The sequence below is a fragment of the Cimex lectularius genome, unplaced genomic scaffold, assembly GCF_000648675.2.
Source record: "Cimex lectularius strain Harlan isolate CLEC.00 unplaced genomic scaffold, Clec_2.1 scaffold275, whole genome shotgun sequence".
In the NCBI taxonomy this organism is placed as follows: Eukaryota; Metazoa; Arthropoda; class Insecta; order Hemiptera; family Cimicidae; genus Cimex; species Cimex lectularius.
The window spans coordinates 12,647-34,182 of NW_019392857.1; the positions used below are offsets into that span (position 1 = coordinate 12,647).

General features: G+C 34.6%; 1 long non-coding RNA gene across 1 annotated transcript; it reads right to left on the reverse strand.

Moving 5' to 3' along the window:
- Positions 1–806: 806 nt before the first annotated feature.
- Positions 807–19,816, reverse strand: LOC106672745. The gene is made up of 3 exons (XR_001341303.1): positions 19,073–19,816; positions 6,425–6,493; positions 807–840 (listed from the first exon to the last, which is right to left on the reverse strand). It is a non-coding gene; the product is annotated as an uncharacterized LOC106672745 (long non-coding RNA).
- Between the last annotated feature and the right edge of the window lie 1,720 nt (positions 19,817–21,536).

Sequence of the window (21,536 nt, forward strand, 5' to 3'; positions counted from 1 at the left end):
TCGTATGAGCTTTAGAAAAAGCATATTGGAAAACAACTGTTAGTTCAGAAATAAAAGAAAGAGAAATGGAAAAAAGAAACAATTGGTCGGTTGTGAACGGTACAGATCGAGAGGAAGAGAAATAGGAAAAGAATAATGAATGAACGCTTTATTTATTTATAACGCGAGGTTCCCTCGCTCGAAACTCTTTCGCTCTTAATATTAAGAACGCAATGAAAAATTGAATTTAATATTTTATTTGCTTAATTTATAATTCCTTCTATAATAATCGAAGTATCGCGGTAATAACGATAAAGATAACGACGAGCATAAATTATTTCTCTATCTAAAAAGCGACGAAACCAAGAATGACCGATGAATCTTTTTTAGAGCTGAATCCATTAATATAGAATAAGTTCAGAATTCCAACTTTAAGTAATATTATAATGTATTTAATAAACACATAACTTAATAAATATGTATAACGATGAATTAGATTACGGACCTGCTGGATACAAAAAGTCTTTTCAGAGGATCTTCACAGAAGTACATTATGTTTTTTTTACTGTAATTTTAGCTATAATTTTTAATTGTTAATGTATTCCATTTAAATCAATATTTAGATGCTGAGCCGAAAAAAACATAATGTACTTCTGTGCCCAAAACACCATGTTGTTTAATTTCCTATTAAGGTTTTAAAGTAAGATATCCAATTATTGTTGTAATTATTGTTTTTTCATGATTTAATTGTTTGTTTATATGATAATAAAACAGGCCCTGAAGATGACAGTATAAAACTGTCGAAAGCTCGGCGAAAACCGTAAGGAAGTTTTCTCTGTTTTGACCTCTTCCGAAGATCCTCTGAAAAAAATATGTATAATTAAAAACAGTGGAGGTACCGCAATATTCGATATCTTATTTGAAGACTAGTCTACGACCTGACCCATGCTACTACCTCCGATTAGTGACATGCGATGCCAGAAAATATTCGATATCAGTACTCGATACAACTCAAGTATCTACAGAAATTAGTCGATACTAACGAATACTTACTCATATGAGTAGTTTTTTATTTATTCATAAATGATCAACTTACTATTGTGGACTTTGGTTAAAATACGCTCATGCCTTAAAAAATTAAGAAATTTCAGTTTTGTATTTTTTTCATTTTTAAGTATTTTTTCATACAGTGGGTACAAGGAAACAGTACAAGGAAAAGCTGCCAAAACATGTCAACATAATTGATAATTCAATTTTATCTTTATCGATTTTTGAGAAAATTGATCAACGGGTGTTTGGTTTTCAAATGTTTGACAATATAAGAGGTATTATGATTAGGTATCTACCTACGAGAAGGAAGGTGAACACATCTTAGGAACTTGAAGAGAAAAACATTTTATAAGAAATTACTGAAATTGAAAGTGCGAGGTGCGACGCGGGAAAGAATAATGAGTAATCAGAATTATCAGTAGAGTTACCAACCTAAAAATTTATGTTGACACATGCCACTAGTAGGTGCTCTTATCAGTAACTAGTCAATTCTCAGTTTGATGAAATGTATGTTTCTTACGGTAAATAACAATTCATTATTACTTGAACACTCGACGAAAAATCTATTTGAGTATATTTTCCGATACGACAATAACTATTCGATACAGTACTTGTATCGAAAGATAATGTCGATACCAGAAGTACTCGATACCGAAAAAAATACTCTATACGTTACTCATATCGATTGGTTTCGCACGTCACTACCTCTGCTCTGCTGGCAACCTACTAGAACAAGAAGACCACCTTTGTTGTCTTTGTTGACCTAATTAAACCAACTGTTGTAGTACTTTTTACAAATATTTTAAATTAATTTTTACACCCATGTATTATATGTAATATGGGGCGTGCTAAACATAAAGTCCCTCTCAGTATGGGGAAAAATAAAAATTCAAACTTTTCTGCTCAGAAAAAAACACTAATACACACACTAAATAATTATTAAATCGATAAAAAATTAAATTATCGACTACGTAGAAATAACCGAAGCAATACCTTTTCAAAGTCCATTATGCGCCAGTGTAAATTTTTTATACATTATTTATCTCCAAATGCTGTCAGCAGTGAGAATGATGCAGAGGTGCAAACATATCGAGCAGCGGAGCTGCCGCGAGACCTCCTTACTAAAATATAAATCAATGCCCTATACGTGCTCGTACATAAAAGCAAAATGTACACAACAAACAATTTTGAAATTGCTTTAAAAATGTCAAGATATATCATTGATACATATACAAAAAGTTATTGTACGATTTAATAAGTTATAAATTGAGGAAACCACGGTTAAACGCAACTTTTCTTATACATTTTCCATTTAATGGCAGTCTGCTGTATATTAGCGCCTATTGGCTAAGCCATTTGATCAAAAATTTCTTTCTCTAGATTATGATCAAGCGCCGTTTAATGGCACCAGTTGGTCTACCTGAATAAAAAATATAAGTTTGGAACTATCATAAATTAATAATTAATTTCATATTTGACTTTTTACGTAAAACGTGTCAATTGATTTGAGGATATGGCATAACAGTAAAAAGTGAAACACAATAATCTAGTAGAATAACCGTTATGTTTATTAGTTTTATTATTTGTAAAATAATTTTCTTTTATTATGTTTTAGAATATTTGATTTTACACATTTTTCTTTGTTCAATTTGTTTTTATCTCTTCTTATTTCCCTCTTTTCGATCAAACTCAGGCGACATATTAAAATATTATTTCGAAAAAATGTATTTATCGATTTGATTGCTAAACTTTATTATTACTACAACCAATCCTTTTTCATTTAGGAAAAAGAAAAGTTTACTGGGTCACATAAAATCTTCCGATATCTAAATATGTACTTTATGTTTGGTCAATAAGTATTTTAATTAACATTCCTTCCTTTTCCGCATGTTATTACAGTATAATAAATATCAATAGGTCGTCAATAAGATTGTTTTAGAAAATGATTGGACGAAGTTATAAGAAAAGAGAAAAGAAGAAAAAAAGAGAAAAATCGAGATTGCTTTGTTAACACTAAAATCATTTAATTAACTAGCTTTCGTAGATTATTTCGTCATTATTATTAAAGGTGTAAAGATTATTTAATTATTTATATAAAAATCTAAATATTATTGTTTTAGATACAACGTTTGAAGATAAAATTTTAAAACCACGTTTGAACAATAACCCTGTAAATTTAACTAGACATATTTCAAGTTGTATAGCATTTTACCCATTAATATTTAAGCGATCGGTTCAGTTTATCGGGTTATTATCAAGATTATAAATCAAAATCGTGTTTGGAAACCGGTCATTTCTCCTGGCCCTCTACACTTTTCCTGGCAAGAACTCCGGCATTATTATAAAAATAATAGCGTTTGCACGGGTAATTGAGCGGGGGTTATTGATGCTCTTATCGCCATGATGAAGGGGGTGGTCCGAGATATAAAAACTCTCGTCCCTCATTTATAAGCCGACCGTGAAAACGCAGATTCATAAATCAGGGTGACTGAGCGAGTCAGAGCTGGAGTTGAGTCAACTCGCCCTATTTCACCTCAGGTTAAAAACTCCCCTTTCTGCCCCCAGCAAACCCACATACGATGGAACCCTCAACCTACTCGACCGGGGAGTAAACATTTTTTAATAACAAAAAACATAAAGCGGTTTTTATTAGATCAAAAACACTTGGAGCTCACGAAAACAACAACATCTTTGGTTTAATTTATATGTAATTGGATTTCCTAAATGACAGGCCTATTTTATCCTTGTATTGTTTCGATTTGCAAAATATATTTAAATTACCTTTTTTAATAAAATTAAGTAATTTAATTTAGATAAAATATAATAAGATATTTTAGATAAAATTGAAATAAAAATCTGTTAAAAACCAGTTTTTTTAGCAAGTTTTGTTACGATAATGGAGTGTAAGAATAACTTTCAAACAATACAGTAAAATTATACATTATATAAATATAAAGTAAATATTTCTGTAGCAGATAATATATGTTAATATAATAATATATAAAGAATGAGTTAGTTATGGTTTCTTCATCTGTGCTGAAAAGTCGTTTATAGTACAATCATGATATATCATGATACTCTCCTACATAAAATAAACACAGAAAAATCGATATTTTATTAATTGTTGAAAAAACTAAATTTTTTATTAAATTAAACGTCTTCGTAAATTTATTACCGTGATTAAAACCTTATGAGAATTTGGAAACAGAACTACTGCGAGACAAACATGTCCCCGAAAATAACAGTAATGCCACCCTGCTTACATTTAGTTAATATTTACAAACATAATATCTTTGGCAGTAGTAATAAAGTAAAAACAATTTGTGCAATTGCGATTCAATGGCTGCCATTGTTCTGTCAAACATAAAACTGTACTGATGTAGGATCTGTCAGCGAATTAGGCTCGAATAGCATTTTAATTTAAGCCTCAGAAAGTATTTATTTACTTTTTTATTAGTGTAACCTTGTTTTCATCTGAAAATTCTGTAAAGTAAACTATTCTCAAAATTTACATTTTAATTAAATTTACATACATATTGATACCTTGTTTTTTGAAATGCAAATGGGCGTCCAATTTTTTTTTTACACGAAGCATAAATGTGTAACATTGTTAAGTGCATTTTCAACGTTAACACAAAACACAACCATACTTTTAAATGAAATTAATCATGTATATATATTTAATTGTTCACGTCAACTGTTTATTAGGCACCGAAAAATTTGCAAAAAGTATCTAAAAATAATCTGAATTAACGAAGAATACAGTTATGTTTTAATTTCTTTATTTTTTGCAATAAAAAAATTTGTCAAGCAAAGAATAGCTAGCTGTAGTTAAGTAAGGAAAGAAGTTGGCAACGGGTAAAGTAATTTGTATGTTTCAAAATCTTAAAAATCAAAATGGAAAATTGAGGGCCGTTGAGATGACTTGATTGGCTGACATTCAGGCGATATTCTTTTATTTATTTACTGATTTAGAAGAGCTGATGTTATAAATGATGGTCTCCGGGGGTGCAGAGAAGGATAAAGCACGGATTTTGCAATAATAACTGGTGTGAAACCGGGATATCTGCTGAGCCCATGCTACTCTCGCTCTTTCTTAATTATCTAGAGTTTTTGAAAGCAAATGGGGTACTTGTTGGAAAAAGAGAATCTACTTACCTAAGCCTTGTGTAACATTAGCGATTCAACCATATTTTCTCCAGCGGATAATAAACCAGATGGAAATGTAGGATCTAAAAGTGAATTTAAGCAAGTGCAAAATCGTGGTGCTTAAGAAGGGAGAAAGACGGGAAGACGTGGTCGATGGGAGGATGTAATATGGAGATGGTTTACGAATAAATCTGTCTTGGGTGAACATAACCTCACAACTCATATAAAATAATGGTTTTATAACTAAAGAGGGGCGTCGGTGGCTGAGACGTTGTAGGGTTAAAAGGGAGCACATCGTGTAAGGCCAAGATCCAGGTTATCGGTTCGAATCCAACGATCCCTCACAATTCAAAACCCACTAATTTACCAATGGGACCGCCACTCTACCCTTGGTGTGATTTAACCTCTGCGGTTGCACACCCCCATAAAATAAATAAATTATGCTAGTGTTGGTCGCAATTTGGGCGGTCATGATGCGAAATCATCGGTATTGAAGCCAACTTAAGGGCGATTCAGTCTCCAGATCAGCCTAAACTACTGTATAGCCCCTAACTGTAATCTGATGTTCTTTCGTACAGGCAAACTCCTTCACGATTACATATTAAAAGTACTAAATATGCCTGAACGCAGATATCCAAAAATAGGTGCTATAAAAATTATAGTTAAAAACTTATCGTGGTTCAAGGAAATCCCTGTTATGTCAATCAATCGTAATAATATTGATTATAACTTTAAAAAATGGAAGAGCTTCTATAGGAACAGTCAAAAATTAAATATTCACTGCCCATCAAAAGCCGTACACCCGGGTTTTGCATGAAAAAAATGACCAAATGTTAAAATGCATATTTTCTGTCTTCAGACTTGCGCTAGGTCTCATTTTTTTTATAGACAAGATGGCTTTTTAAACGTTTTCCGAGCTTCAGTCATTCATCAGTAAATTAAAAAATTCAGGAACGTTAATTTTTGCATTTTTTACGAAAATTTCAAATTGAGCTGTGGAGCCAGGAAATCGTCGTTTCAGTTTCAGATTGTTTTTTGCGTTTTCATGGAAAAAAACCGATCACTCTCTCCCCCGATTTTCAAGAACGCATAAATTTTGAAGCGACATGTTTTCGCAAATATTACGTTATAAAACTTTTGCTCCGCGTACTTTTCAAAAAGGAATAAGGAAGCGCCAATTGTTAATTTTTTTTACTTTGCTATTTTGCGACGTGGATGCTTCTGCTGTCGGAAACAACTAGTTTACCTCATGACGTAAATTCAGTTTTTCCTTCCCGTTTCACAATGTGGTGTCCAGTTGGCCTCGATGAACGTACTGAAACAATAGGTTTATAAATGGTAAAATGTGAAAGGAGAGAGATCGGTTATTTTCCATGAGCACACAAAAAAATTGAGGTTTTTTCCCCCAAATAATCGTGAATAACTCAAAAACGGTTTGAAAAATCGGGCAAAGCGGAAGAAATCCCATTAAAAGCTTATTAAAATTGCCTATCGATTGCTGTAGGGCTCCGCTCCAGGGATGTCCTGCCTCCACAGCTCAATTTGACTCTTTCGTAAAAAGTACAAAAATTCACATGTTCCAGAAGTTTTGAATTTTCTGATGAATGGCTGAAGCTAGGAATACATTTCAAAAAAACAATTTTGTTCATCGAAAATTTGTTAAAAATTGAGACCTACCGCAGGTCTGTGTCTTAAAAGATTTAGAAAATCTCCATTTTAAAATTTGGTCAATTTGGTCACACCAGGTTCTTTTTTTGTGTGTGTGTGTGTGAAAAATACCCACAAAACGCCCAATTACTCGCAATGGACACTAACGATAAGAAGCCAAATTTCAGAAACTTAAGTGACAACTATAGGAGAAGACAGCTATGCGGTTACCATTATGCAACTGTCAATACGAGGAAGAAGATTTATTTTTCTTTCTAATGGCCTGTATTACATTTTCCAACATAAGAATGGTTCATGTTCTCCTGCCCAGCAAGAATGTTCATTATGTTAGATAACATATATGATGAAAAGATGCAAATAGAAAAATCCTTCTGCAGTTCTGTAAAGCGATCTACGATCTAAGGGCGTGAATTGTATAAGGCCATTTCATATTGTAGCACAGTTTATAAAAAAGAAAAATACGAAATAAGCAATCCGCAAATAGAGAAAATAAATTGTATTTGTTTAGTAATTTCGAAATTGCAGATGTTCTCATCAAAGTGATCTCAACCGTACGAACAATTCTTGTTTTCCATTTCTGATTTCTCGTGCTGGAACTGAATTTGTTTGACACCGAAACAGGCTCCAATTGTTCTAAGAAATCCAGCTTTGATGTGGGAAATTCCCCGAGGGCAGAGTAGAAAGGCATTAGAGATGCAAATGGTAAACTCGGTTTTGTTCTCTACCGAGAAAATAATCGTAGAGCAAAAGGAAACAGCCTTTGTAAGCACATTAAACCTGTTAACCGTTAAAACCGCAACCACATAATCTAACAATAAAAGAGTAGGCTACATGTTGCAAACGGTAGTAGATATACAATTTGACTATCATAAATTGGAGATTTATTTATATTTGTCAGGAAAGAAAGCGTCTTTAAACTTGATAGCACTGGCAAAATGTAAGAATAAAAGTTTTGTCTATCTATTCCCATGAATTCAGGTATTAAATATTTTATCGTTGCAATTCGTAATATTGGACTTTACAAGAGAGTCCTATAGCCACTACAAAGTTGTCTTACTTCCTCTCTCGTGCTTTACCTATTTTACAAAAAAGGGGGTTTTACTTCTACTAACAAAATTCGCTAACAATTTAAAAAAATCATTCCAGTCCTATTTTTCATTGGACTTGTTTCGTAAAACTTGTAATCAAATTATATGGTAGTTTTAATACGAAAACTGCCGAGTGGGAAAATAATAACGAATATTTAGCGATCCTTGCAGCTAGAGATAAACGTTATGAAGAGAGACACTTTCGTATAGAAAAGTTGGAGACATGTAGGTACTATGTAATTACAATTTATGCTAGACTATAACTTGTATATTAAAATCATATACATCCATTCGCTCTCGTTATTTGTAGCCATGGGGGAAATTTACTTTTAAATACATTTAAAAATACAAAAGCTAGGCTGAAATTTATCACATATATTATGTAAATAAATATTGAAGTGTAAACAATAGAGTTTCACATATTATACTACGTATTTGTTAAGTATTAATATAAATTGTGTATTTTTGCCTCTGGCGACAAGTAAACACTTAAATTTTTTTATAAATCCACTTTTATTCAAGATCTGGCTCAGCGATTACTCTGATGGCATTCAAAGACGGCCACTTCTTAACTTTTAAAGCAAGGCCCGACTTTTTTTGTAAAGTTTACCAGATACTTGTGAGGAAGTTGAAGCTCGAAAGATTCACAAGGATATTCCAAGGTTTCGATTGAAATGTTAGATCGATTTATATCCTTGACAAACATTCAGACAAAATGATAAATTTTGATACCTGGGACAGAACATGTTTTAAATTATTTTCTCTCTCCAGGTTGACAAAAATATAAAGTTGTTGCCGTGTTTGTTCAACGACGTACCATACGAATAATAATTGAAATGGTTATTAGGCAGTTCAGACTTCCCGAGTAGGGATATATTTACGACAAAAGCAAAGAAAAAATAATTGAATTATTGCAAATTATCTAATAACAAAAATATATAGTACTTTTTGAAATTAGATCTGAACAAGTATTTATTTATTCTTGTTTTAGTTTAACAGGGGAGAGAATCCTCCAGAATTTTCTAGTTAAAGTTTAGGGAGGCATGTCAGTCAGCAATGAACAATATTCCATTCAAACTCTAGATAGTGAGGATGTGGAAATGGCCCCAAGACTAGGAATGGGTTAGGTGCTGATATGTGTGAAAATCACCTAAGAATTATAATTCAAAAAATCTTAGTCATATGTCACTCCATTTCAGGCTGAGTCTCTTGAACTCTATGCCAATGAAATGGAAAGGCTGGGTATTACCAATTAAGTGGGTATTAGCCTCGCTCGTAAGTAAACTTTAGTAATGTCCAGAGAGTTTGTATTGCATTAAAGCATGTCAGATATTAGGGGGAAAAATTACCTTTGTTTAGGTACGACCGCTTACAGGTCTATTGTGACATACCAAATTGCCAAAAGCATTGGTCTATCGAAGTTAAAGAATAAGTCCCCGGTTCATGGAATCTTATTCCAGTACAGAGGCAGGTGAAAAAGTGGATTATATGATATTTGCTAAAACTAACGGCAGAACTACTAAACATACGAGGTTGTTAGTACGAGTGAAAGCAGTATTGCTGACTGGACATTGTAGACACATGTATAGACTCAAATCAGTACAAACAAGCCTGTGCAGATACTGACAGGAACAAGAAGAAAAAAGGGAACTTGATTGTCGTTGGTGCGAAAGCCTCAACAGATCACTACTTTTGGGAAAAAAGCCAAGACCTGACTAATATAACAGGAGAAATAAAGCTCTAGAGCCCTGTCAGAAATTGGGTTAAACCACAAAATCACCCTTGTTTGCGCACTAGAACATTCAAGAGTGGCAATGAGGCAATAAATTGGCCAAGGAAAGTTCGATGAGGAAAACTATTGGCTCCGAACCCTTATACGGCATACGTGATCCATTACTTATTGGATTAAGAATAAGTCAAGTTCAATGGAAATTTATTCGGGGACATAAGCGATAAATTCATTAAAGGAACATCGCAAAAACTAACTACCGTACTAATAAACCAAGGACATGTTTGTACCACAATAATAGTAGGACTGCTGGCTAGACACTGCAAGGTCCAGGCTTGGCGGTGCTGCGCAAAAACCTTGTGCCTATATTGACCGAAATAAGAAGAAACTGCGGATCAGGAGATTAGCAAGTTCTAAATTTCTCTATAGGAATACATGGTTAGTCATTGTTAAGTGCTTGTCGGTGGCGTCCCTTTGGTTGCCTTTACCGTAGGCATAGCACCCGACCGTTTCGACGCTAGCGGAGCCCCTACACCCAGGGAGATAGAGTTGTCTTCTCTATCTAGGGAGTGCGTTGGGAGACTGGCTGATGCATGCCGGCTACTATTTAGGTAGCCCTTTGGGCGCGGCAGTGGTTGAGCCCACAAGGTTAACCCACCCCCTCGGAAGGGGCGAGCGGGAGAAGTCAGCAAGTCTTCCGATTAGTCTGTGAATTTGTGAGCTTCAAAACCGAACCTCGCGGAAGAAGCAGATTTTCCCCGCGCGGAGGTGTATCACTCCTAAATCGAGAATCCAAACATGTGATAAGGCCTAATCGGCCAGGTGCACACGCTAAAGAACCTCAATGTTATATGACATTGCGACCCCCAGTGGGAACCATATATATAAGGATACGTATAACATGCCCCTTAACAAAAATGTAGTAAATGTGGTAACAGCTTTAAGCTTATCGAAGAGCTCTAGGCAATTATGGACAATATAGGGTGGGCGAGGTGAAAGAAGACGGTTCTTGTAACCTAAGTCGGAAACCACATATTCATCAATTGTGAAATTGGGAGAACGACAATCAAAAAGTAATTCCGGTATGCTATTCAATTCCCATTTTTAAACATAAACTACTAGAAAATTACAATCAATGCTGCAGGCCGTTTTTCACAGTTCTTGAACTCACTTTGAGCCCTGAAGATGATTTCAATAAAGATAGAAACGTTGGCCCGATAAAGAAAATGTTTTTCTAAAACCTACGTCACAACAGACCGCACCTCACGATCTCCAAATAATCAAAGACTAACGGTCACTAATCACCACACAATTCTTCTTAAAAAAATAATATTTATTTTTGTTGAACAAAAAACTTTGCTTGTTTTAATATTTAATCAATTTAAAAATCCGGTTATTAGAGGGCACTCTTAACACGACACACAAGAATGACACATCTACACGGAAAACAAACACTTTGAGCCCTGAAGATGATTTCAATAAAGATAGAAACGTTGGCCCGATAAAGAAAATGTTTTTCTGAAACCTACATCACACCAGACCGCATCTCTGACGATTTCTGAATAATTATCGATTAACGGTCACTAATCACCACACATTTAAGAAGAAAGTTGTTTTAGAATGTAATTATAATATATTATACAAGAATATGACTATATACTCTCGGGTTGTCAGACTAGCAAAAAATGTAGTTTATACTATATAAGTGAAATTTATTGAAATACGGACTGAGAGATCAAAGCATTTGTGGCGGAATAGATAGAACCAGAATAGCGAGAAGGTTTTTGTGCCTCATAAAAGTTCAATATAGCGATGTAGATCCTACAAAACTGAATGGGCGATTTACGGAAAATTTCTCAACTATAGTCTGTCAGAACAAAGGTAAATTCATTACTGTTGGAATTTCATTTTCTTCAAAATCGGAAATTGTTAATTTAAGCAGAAAAAAATTGCCATGTAAAAATATTTTCCTCTGAGGAAAATGGAATTGTTGGAATTCTTCAAAGGAGGAATTATTGTCAAGGGTAGGTAACGAGGAATGACAACAACAACGGTCGGCTACCTCGCTAACGCGGTCTAAACAAAGGTTTCTGGGAAATCTTCTGGAAAATTACCAACTTCCATCCTATTCCAAATACAGACCAATAGGTTGGAAATGGACTGCTGGGACCTTAAAGAAGGCCAACTTTGTTTTTCATTAACTCGCTCTTAAAATTGTAATTTAAAATTCATGAGACATTTACAATTTATTTATATATTTTAATAACTTAATGGGCAGTTTTGAGATTAAAAAAAAACAATATGGACATTATCAAATCGTAATTATTATTATATGATTCCCTGAAGTTAAATGTGGGTTGTCCGCTTGCGTAAAGCGATTCAAGTAAAACGGAAAAAGAAGCCACATCTAAACCCACCATTTTATATTCAAATCGGCTTTATTTCTATGCCAGAAAGGTTTTCAAACAATGTGACGAGAGATCCTGTGAAAAACATACAGAGATAATAAACATACGGATCAGTCCTACATATATATGTAGATATGAGGTATAAGTCCGTAACTGGTTCCTATAAAAGAGTCCCCGAGCTGTCTTGAAATGGTTAAAATATACAGGGGATTCTGTTATGAATCTATACGGGAATTTCTATTAAAACTTATGAGGTGACCGGGCGAATGATGATGTCCCTTCCAGCTACAAAGTCGTCGCTACGGTGAGATAAACACAAAGTTTATATTTGTATTGTAAATTGCATTGTCTTCTATTTCAATAGGATTTTCAAAACAAAGCAAAAGACCAATGGAAGTGTAGTCATTTTGGATTGAAATGAACGATATTCCACCGATAGACATAATAAACGCACCACCCTTAAATTTTATTGTATTTAGGTTTATTCATATTTTGCTTACCAAAAATAGAATTGGTTGTAAAAGTAAGAATTTAAAAAGAAAATGTTTATTACCTAATTCCAAAACAATTATTGAATAAAGAACAAAAAATGGAAAATTCAAAAGCGAATAAAAAAAATCTAAAAATTTTTTCCTCCCCTAAAATACTAAGTATTTCCATTTATCGTATAAATTTGTTAAACACCTTTGCATTCCTTGAAAGATTTCAAACACTTATAACTCGTTTCAAAAATTTTTTATTTCGTATTTCATTAATATCAATACTTTAAACATTTTTTGTTAAATTGAAAATTAAATCCTCTCATAACTGAAAACTCTAAGTTTCATGCCGTACATACCTGTAACTCTTGCCTGATCAATTTATTTGGTTTACAAAATAAATTCTCCTCCGCTCTTCTTTTCACCCCACAACGCACTTTTTCATGCTCAATGTCGAGGTCAGATTCTTCGTGAGTAAATTCGTTTTTAATAGACAGAATTCGAGTTACGCTGGAATCTGTACACACCGCGGGATTACAGTTCGATTTCCGATTGCAGCATCTGAACGAGACAGAGCCATCTTTCATACTCCGGTGTTCGGTGAATTTGAAATTATTTATAATTTACTAATGCCTTTCCGCGCCGACATTGAATTGAATGATCCATCTCACCGAGCAGAGGTGAACGACAACTGATGTTATCTGTTTCTCATCGGCTCTCTTCTCCACAATCTACTCAGTAACGTTTTCCCGAAAATAGACGCTCTAACGCCGACCTTTTACTGCCTAGTTCCTCAATGTAGTCTTCGCCTTCGCCGAATACCGCATATCTGGAGCCGCCTTTAGACCGCTAACAGGTTTTGGATGTCGATTATAAGCAGCGAGAAAGGGCGAGATTCATTTTTTTTTCTTTTGGATCAGAAATGTGTGCTTTTTTTCCGAGAAGATTCCTTCCATGCTGATAACTTTTCCTCAGCTAAATCTTTCTTTTTCAGGACCTAGCAGGCCTAGAGAATTTTTTTTAAATTAAATTTATTTATTAAAACTGGTCTTATTAGACCAACCATTAATTTTACAATAATATTATAGAATAAGTAAATGTTTACATTCTTATAAATCCATTGGTACAATAGATTTACATTTCACTATTCACTATTAATTTTTAACTACACAAGTTCAGATGGCTTTGTTCTTTTTAATCTTCTGACCATGTTTCGGTTATGTAAGAGGTTGGTCGCTTCCACATTCTCGTGCTGGCTGAGGCGAGCCTGGTGTTTGGCGGCAAATTTTTGTATTTCCGCCGTGACTTCAGGGATCTTAAGATACCTATGTAAGTCCTTATTCCTGATGTACCAAGGTGCATTGACCATGTTACGTAAGATTTTATTTTGGAGTGTTTGTATGATTTTGATATTGCTGTATTTAGTACAACCCCATAGTTGGATACTATATGTCCACATAGGCTTTATGAGTTGTTTATGTAATAATATTTTATTTTGTATACCAAGGTTGGAGCCACGTCCTATCAATCAGTATTATTGTCTATACCTTAAATCTAATTCTGTCCTTTTTTTCTTCACGTGTTCTTTCCATCTCAGTTTGGCATTTAAGGTCATTCCCAGATATTTAGCTGTATTGCTGTAAGGTATAGTAGTTCCATCGATTGTGAGCGACCGAACATGGTCCACATTTTTGTTTGCAAAGATTAGATGAATTGATTTATGCTAATTTAGCTTGATTTTCCATTTTTTTGTCCATTCGTTTATCTTATTACATGCGTTCTGGAGGATTTTGGTTGAATGGATGATAGTCGGTACTAGTGATATCACCGCTGTGTCATCTGCAAATGTTGCAATTTTTACTCCATCTATTTTCGGAAAATCATTGGTGTATAACAAGCAAAGCAGTGGGCCTAATATGCCACCTTGAGGCACTCCTGCATTATTTTTTTTTAATTTTGAATATTGCTCTCCTTGTTTGACTCTAAACAGTTTCTCAGATAGGTCACTATCAGGAACTGATAATATCGACATACTGCTTTGGTAGCATACCTTTTAGTTTCTTGAGGAGTCCTTCGTGCCAGACCTTGTCAAAAGCTTGTGAAGGAAGATCAAGGAAGATAGCAGAACATATTTGTTTTTATTCAAGAAATTTTTCTATTACGTCCGTTACTCGGTGAATTTAATCTATTGCTGAATGCCTTGTTCGGAATCCAAATTGGTGGTCAGGAATGATTTTCTTTTTATCTACGATGTGTTTTATTCGTTTTAATAATAACTTTTCGAAGAGTTTAGACACTATTGGTAGTAGCGATATTGGTCTATATGATTTGCCCTCGTTCGCTGGTTTTCCTGGTTTTTATCATAATGACTTCTGCGAATTTCCAGATGCTGGGAACATATTTCACTCTGATTGCAGCATTAAATAGGTATGCTAGTTTAACTATACCCTTTTTTGGCAATTGTTTTAGTATTTCTCCAGTGATAAGGTCATATCCTGGAGTCTTGTTAGCAGGTAATTTTTTAATTTCTTGTGCTACTTCTTTAGGTGAAACTAGTTTTATATTTTCTTCTTGTGGCCTGGTTGTTACTTCAAGTAAGCTGCCATTGATGATTTCATTTGGTTTGAAGATTTCAGCAAGGTAACTTAAGCGTACGTGAGCAAACAATTCGGCTTTTTACTGCTGTCTCTCGCCCAGGTACCATCCTCTTTTTTTAATGGAGGAATTTGGGCGATTGGTATTTTAATTTTTTTATGGCCTTCCACAGCCAGTAATCAGTGGCTTCACCTGGTGTTAGATCTTCTAGATAATTTCTGATTGAGTCGACATGTATTTTTTTAGCTTTTGAATGTTTTTGTCTGCAGGGTCTCTTGATTGTTGCCATTTTCTCCTAACCTTTCTTTTCTGATTTATTAGTTCTTTAGTTTCCTTGGGGTAGTTGAAGCCAATTGTTTTATGGATAGTCTGACTAGTATTACACCATGGTGAAGTCTGAATGATTGAGGTGAACACCTCTGCTTCATTATCTAATTGTTCTTCCGTTTTTATAGAAACATTAAGAGCTGTTTTTGCATCCACGTCTAAGGCAAAACTACTCCAGTCAGTAGTTAAATTAACTGATGTTGGCTTGCATTGTTTTTTATTATCTTTTCACTTAGCGTCAGTATAACTGCTGAGTAATCAGAATTTAGATCAAAGTTTTCTGTTACTTTAATGAAGTTAGGAGAAACTTTTTTGGTAATAAAAAGTCTAAGAGATCAGGTATTTTGTTGCAGTCTGTTGGCCAGTAGGTTGGTTTCCGTGTAGAATGGTAGATGCACACTCGCGTAGCTTTCCTTAGTTCGCGGCCTTTTGTGTTAGTCAGTCTGGATCCCCAGTCGACATGTTTAGCGTTGAAATCTCCGCCTACTATGAACCTTTCGCCTAGGTACTCTAGGAGTCTCGAGTATTCTGAACACTTTAGATTGAGCTTTGGCGGACAATATACTGCGCCAATAGCTATTTTCTGTTTGACAGAGTTAAGTACGACCACGGTGAGTTGGATCTCATCAGGTTGAAGAGAACGAACTGCGAAGTGTCGTATGTTGTCCTTTATGATGATAGCGCTACCACCGTTGTTATTAGGATGGATGGTGTGATATATTCTGCAGCCATTTAATTTTATAAATTACTGTTTTGTTAGGTGGGTTTCAGTTACTAAGCAAATATCAATTTTCTGCGTATTTAGAAATATTTCAAGCTCTTGTTTTTTCCCTAGTATTCCATTTGCATTTCAAGTTGCTATTTTAAGATCTTGTCGGCTCATCATTTGATACTAATTTTGCTTCTAGTCTTTCTAGCCGCTCAGAAAGTTTGCTCATTGCGGTAGTTATGTTGGCCATCATTTCCATCATGTGCTGCTGTTTGTACGGTGACATTGTATGTTCTGGTATGTCTGTGCGAGCTACTTGAGCTTAGGTTACTCCTTTTTAAATTGAGTTGGGCCGAGGAGCCCTTACTACTAGAGAATCGTTAGTTATTTATTAGTTGATTTTATATGGTTTTTCCGTTTTTGTAATTCTTTCGCAATCATGCATCCTCCCTAATTTGCGGGATGATCACCTGCACATTTATGGCATTTAGGAGCTTCTTCTTTCTGCTTGGAGCAGTTTGCTGTTAGATGTTCGCCAGCACATTTCAGATATTGGAGTGTGGTTGCAATATTTTTGTGTAAGACTATATCGTTGACATTTTTTGCACTGAGGAATCATCTTGCTGTTGTTGATGGCTTCCATTTTGACTTTCATATGGCATATATATCGTATTTCGAAAATGGTTTTAATGTCTTCGGTATTTTCGAAACTGAGCATGAACAAAGGAAGCGGAGTTGTCTTTTCAACTCCGTTTTCCTTTGTCTTTTTTATTTTATTAACAGCTGATATTATCTTGAAACCTTCGTTTTGGAGACAGTTACAATATCTATTGGATCATAAGATGGGTGTAAATTCCTGGCCATGACTCTTATGGGCCTGGTTTGTTTATTTTCATATGTATGCCACTCCATGTTTTTTGAGATGTTCATGAGTTCTGTAATTCTCCTATATTCAGTTTCATTGTCAATGTTAATTTTTATTTGGTCATTGTTCATGAGTTTAGCTTTAAAGTTAATTTTTTGTCGTTGAAGAGCTTCACATATTGGCTTCATATCAGTCACATTGCTTAGTATTATGGGAGGTAGCCTCTGCCCTTTTGCTTGGGTTTTGTCTGATCTGTTATCAACCGATTTTTTGACTAAATCAAAAGTATTATTTGATGTTTTGATCTCACATTTTTCAGGAGAAGACATACATTTTCTTTTTTTATTCTTTTGAACGAGCCATGCCGTTTCTTCGACTACTATTTCTTCTTCTTCTTCAGAAGTCGGTAGTGTGAAATTTTTTTCAGTCTGGCTCGGTGTTGATTTTTGTTATTTTCCAGTTAGGGTCTTAACATAAGCCTTCATTTTTACGATCATGTTTTGTAATTCCTCATTACATTTGCGCTCTTGTGCTAGTTGCAATCGAAGGGCATTTATTTGTTCTATCTTTCCCATCTTTTCGATTCTTTCCTAACTGGTCAGGATAGAGAGTGGTAACGAGTTGGGTAGGGGGAAGGGGCAAGAGTGAGATTTTGAACGCTCGGAATTTTCCGAGACGTTCTAATAATAAGCGTTTTCCTACCTTTTTCTGCTGAGAAGGCAATCCTTATGCGGTGTTACTGGCCTAATTTTCAATTTCTTTCCGTTTGTTACAATATTTAAATTGTTTTTTTAAGTTAGTAACACTACAATTTTACACACTATTTCCACAACACACTATTGATAAGGTCCGCTACCCACTGGGGAAGTTTCAGATCAATGTTCGTAGAATAAACCATCGAAAAGAGAAACGTTCGTAGAGCGACAAAAAATACGTCTGGTCACGATAAACGTCACTATACGACTCTAGAGAAAATTTTATGAATATTTAAATTTTACAACAGACACCGCTGTTTCTCAACTGCTTTAAACCAGTTCGAAGAGGTGGTATCCTTTAGAGACGTCTACCACTCAAAGTTCAGATTTGGAATGCTTTCACTGAGTGATTTCAGCATTTCAGTAGGTGTTCAACAGCCAGGAGACTTAGAAATGATTTACACACTCCGGAAGGCAAATACTACCAGACCTCGTACTTTATGTCGGTAAGGACCCTTAAAATTTTTTATACCTCTTGAAGAAATGTTCCACTTTATTTCTTCAATATAATTTGGCTTGATGTCGAGATGCGTGTAGGGATTTAACGTTTTTTTGCCTTTGCCATGTAGGCATCTGCCAATCTCATGTTTGCTATTGAACATCTCGAGGTGCCGTCCCCGGCCACAGCTGTTCTACAAAATCGATGGTTATCTAAAGATTTTAAAGAATCGGCTGTTGTCACTGCCGTTTTGTATGGTTTTAAAGCAAAAAACACACATATACGAATTTGTCACATGGCTAATATGCATAGTTCATAACGCCAAAAAAAAAAAAAAAAAAAAAAAAAAAAAAAAAAAAAAAAAAAAAAAGTGCTAACGTATTCGTATTTATGGCAGATATTTATGCCGTTTCTAGACAGATTTTACCATTTATGTCGTAAAGTTTTCGAGGTAGGGAGACAGGTGGGGGCGTCGGTGGCCGCAACGGTTGGCAAGGCGCTCATCACTGTAGGGTAAAGGTCTCGGGTTCGAATCCAGCGGCCTTGCATTCGAAACTGACATACTTACAAATGAGCTTATTTTCAAAAACACTGGCACCCCGAGGGTTGATATAACCTCTGCTATTGCGAACCCTAGTGTTTAATCGTTTGATATAAACGATTCGAAAAAGAAAAATAAGAAAAAAAAAGAATAATTTCTTAAGAAAATTAAATAATAAAAAATCAAATTGAACGAAAATAAATGAGAAAATTAAAGTGAGCCAATGTTTCAAATTAAATGAAATAACACTAAAGAAAACCATTCACCCGAAAATAATACCTAGAAACTCACCTTGCTGAAACTTGTCGGATTCACAGCGGCGACGCAACTTTGGTCCCGAGTCCGTCGTAGTCTCCGGTGTACAGCTTCGGCTAATTTTCTTGGTAGTATTAATTTCGGGTTGAACCAAAAAAACAGTTAAATCACTGGCACAAGTTTAAATACCGAAAACGCCGGAGAGAATAGAAGGAGTGAGTGGATCGTTCAATGAGAAGTGAGATTGGCTCGCGTAAGCGGAGGAGATTAAAGGAAGAACAGCTGCTTGAGATTAAAAGTACAATCTATTTACGTATGTACTGTTGGCGTAAACACCTAGTAAAAAAATATATATATTCAGGTACAATGTAAAGCACGGTACAATCCCAATTTTTGGGGACAGTTGTCATCTCCTGCTTACTATTAATATTTCATCTATTCGTGTTAGATTTATAGTATGATTTATTTTTCGTGAAACTGGGTTAGTTTTATGCACTGAACATTTATGGGGTTTGAATTTTGAAGAAGTGTTACGGCAAACAGATGCCGAAACGATCATAGAGACCGACTGGAACAATAAAAACTCCGACCTATTCCATCAAAGATACCGACTTACAAGGATAACGCCGTCCTCTCCAACTCTGACATTTTAAAAAATAAACTTAACAAAAATTTTAGCTTTTGGCCAACAGGCCACGATTTATTCCACATGCATCCAATGGGGGGGGGGAACATCGTTTGTAGAAAGACCTAAACATAATGTTGTGAACACTTCAAATATACCGTTTCGTAAAAAAAAAATATTTATTATGATTACATCATGTTGTCAATTGTGAAAATCAAGGAAAAGGACATAGCTCCAAAAGTATTCAAAAATAAAGTAATGGTGGTAAACTATAAGTCTCTTTTGAAAGTGAGACTTCAATGCGTCTAGTACACAAAGGGGGAACGTTAAGTACGGCTACGATAGAATGAGAAGAAAATCCCCATTTATAATATATTCCGTCGTAGGCTTGATTCAGCTTGAATAACCATAGAAAAAAACAACCTAATTAACGACAAAAATAGACTATGGAAAAAATAAAAGAGTGGGGGTGAAAAGGGATAAACTTCTATAAAGAGGTGTATATAGGAGGTTGAATGCAAAGTGGTGATTACAGGAAAGATTCTAGGGGTCTCAAGTAAGAAGAAATCCGATTGTGACATCTGAGGAGAAGAAAGGGCAAAAGAAAAGAGGAAGAAATGAGCCCCCTTCTTCTTTACAGAACTCCCATTTAAAAGTAATCGTACTTAGTTATAAAGATCAAAACACCTTGAAAGTCTTACTTCTAACCACCGTTAAGATCTCATTGACCCCAAACTATTAAGATTCAGTTATACAAAATATCTCATTATACCTGTATTTTCACTCTACTTTTATTTTAATTAAGAATGGTCAAATTTATGCTTATTTTCAACATTTATTATTTAAAATCATTACACGTTTAGAAATTAGATATTAGTTTGTTAATTTAATTGATCTTTCTGAATTGATATTAAAAATTCCTCCCGTGCAAAGATTTATTTATGTGACACACAATGACGACAGGTTACAAAATTTTATGTTCTTATTCTCAAAAATGTAGGAACGTTTCTTATTACCCCTCTACCTCAAAACATTTCGCCAAACACACAAAAGAGATTTAGGTAACATCAGACTTGTATTTTACAGCTGAATGTAGTCTACGTACTACTAAACACCTACGAAGAAAAAGAAAAAAAAAGAAAACGTATGCGTAGGAATTTGTCTTGACACCGAAAAGGCTTTCGGTAGAATATTATTACATAAATGTATTGTTAAGTAAACTCTAGCACAATCTGCCCTACACTTATATCAGACTCATCAGTCATTACTGGAGCCCAGATTTGTATGCAATTTCATATGCTTTTTCCTCATATTTGAAACATATTGCATTTTTGAAACATTACTATTACTTTGCAAAACAAAAATAAACCCGAAAACTCAGAACGCGAAAGGAAAAGGACAGGAGTTTACAATTTTATTCGGATGCAGGTTTTTTCCCCCTGGGGTAGCGGTTGTGAAGAAAATATGGGCGTAATTTGAACAACAAAAATAGTCAATGTCAGTCAGTCCTCATTCATATTTCCGATCTAGTTAACCTAAAAAACATGAAAACAGAAATCCTCGATGATGTGATTGTATTGCATCAGAAATTTAAAAAAAAATTCTTGTCAAAATTTTTGGATTGAGGGAATATTAAATGAAAACAATTAACCTGTTATATACCGAATACCATCGACTATACGACAATTGTAAGTCCCTACATGCTCCCGTCACTATGTTGACGAATTTTTGTTTTAATACAAACATTATTGAGCAATAAAAGCAGCAGTTTCGCCGAAATTGTCAATTTTAATGCAGATCATGAACTTAATGAAGCTTAATTATTTTGTATATTTTTAATTGTATTATCTATTGTGGAACTACAATTTTTTTTCT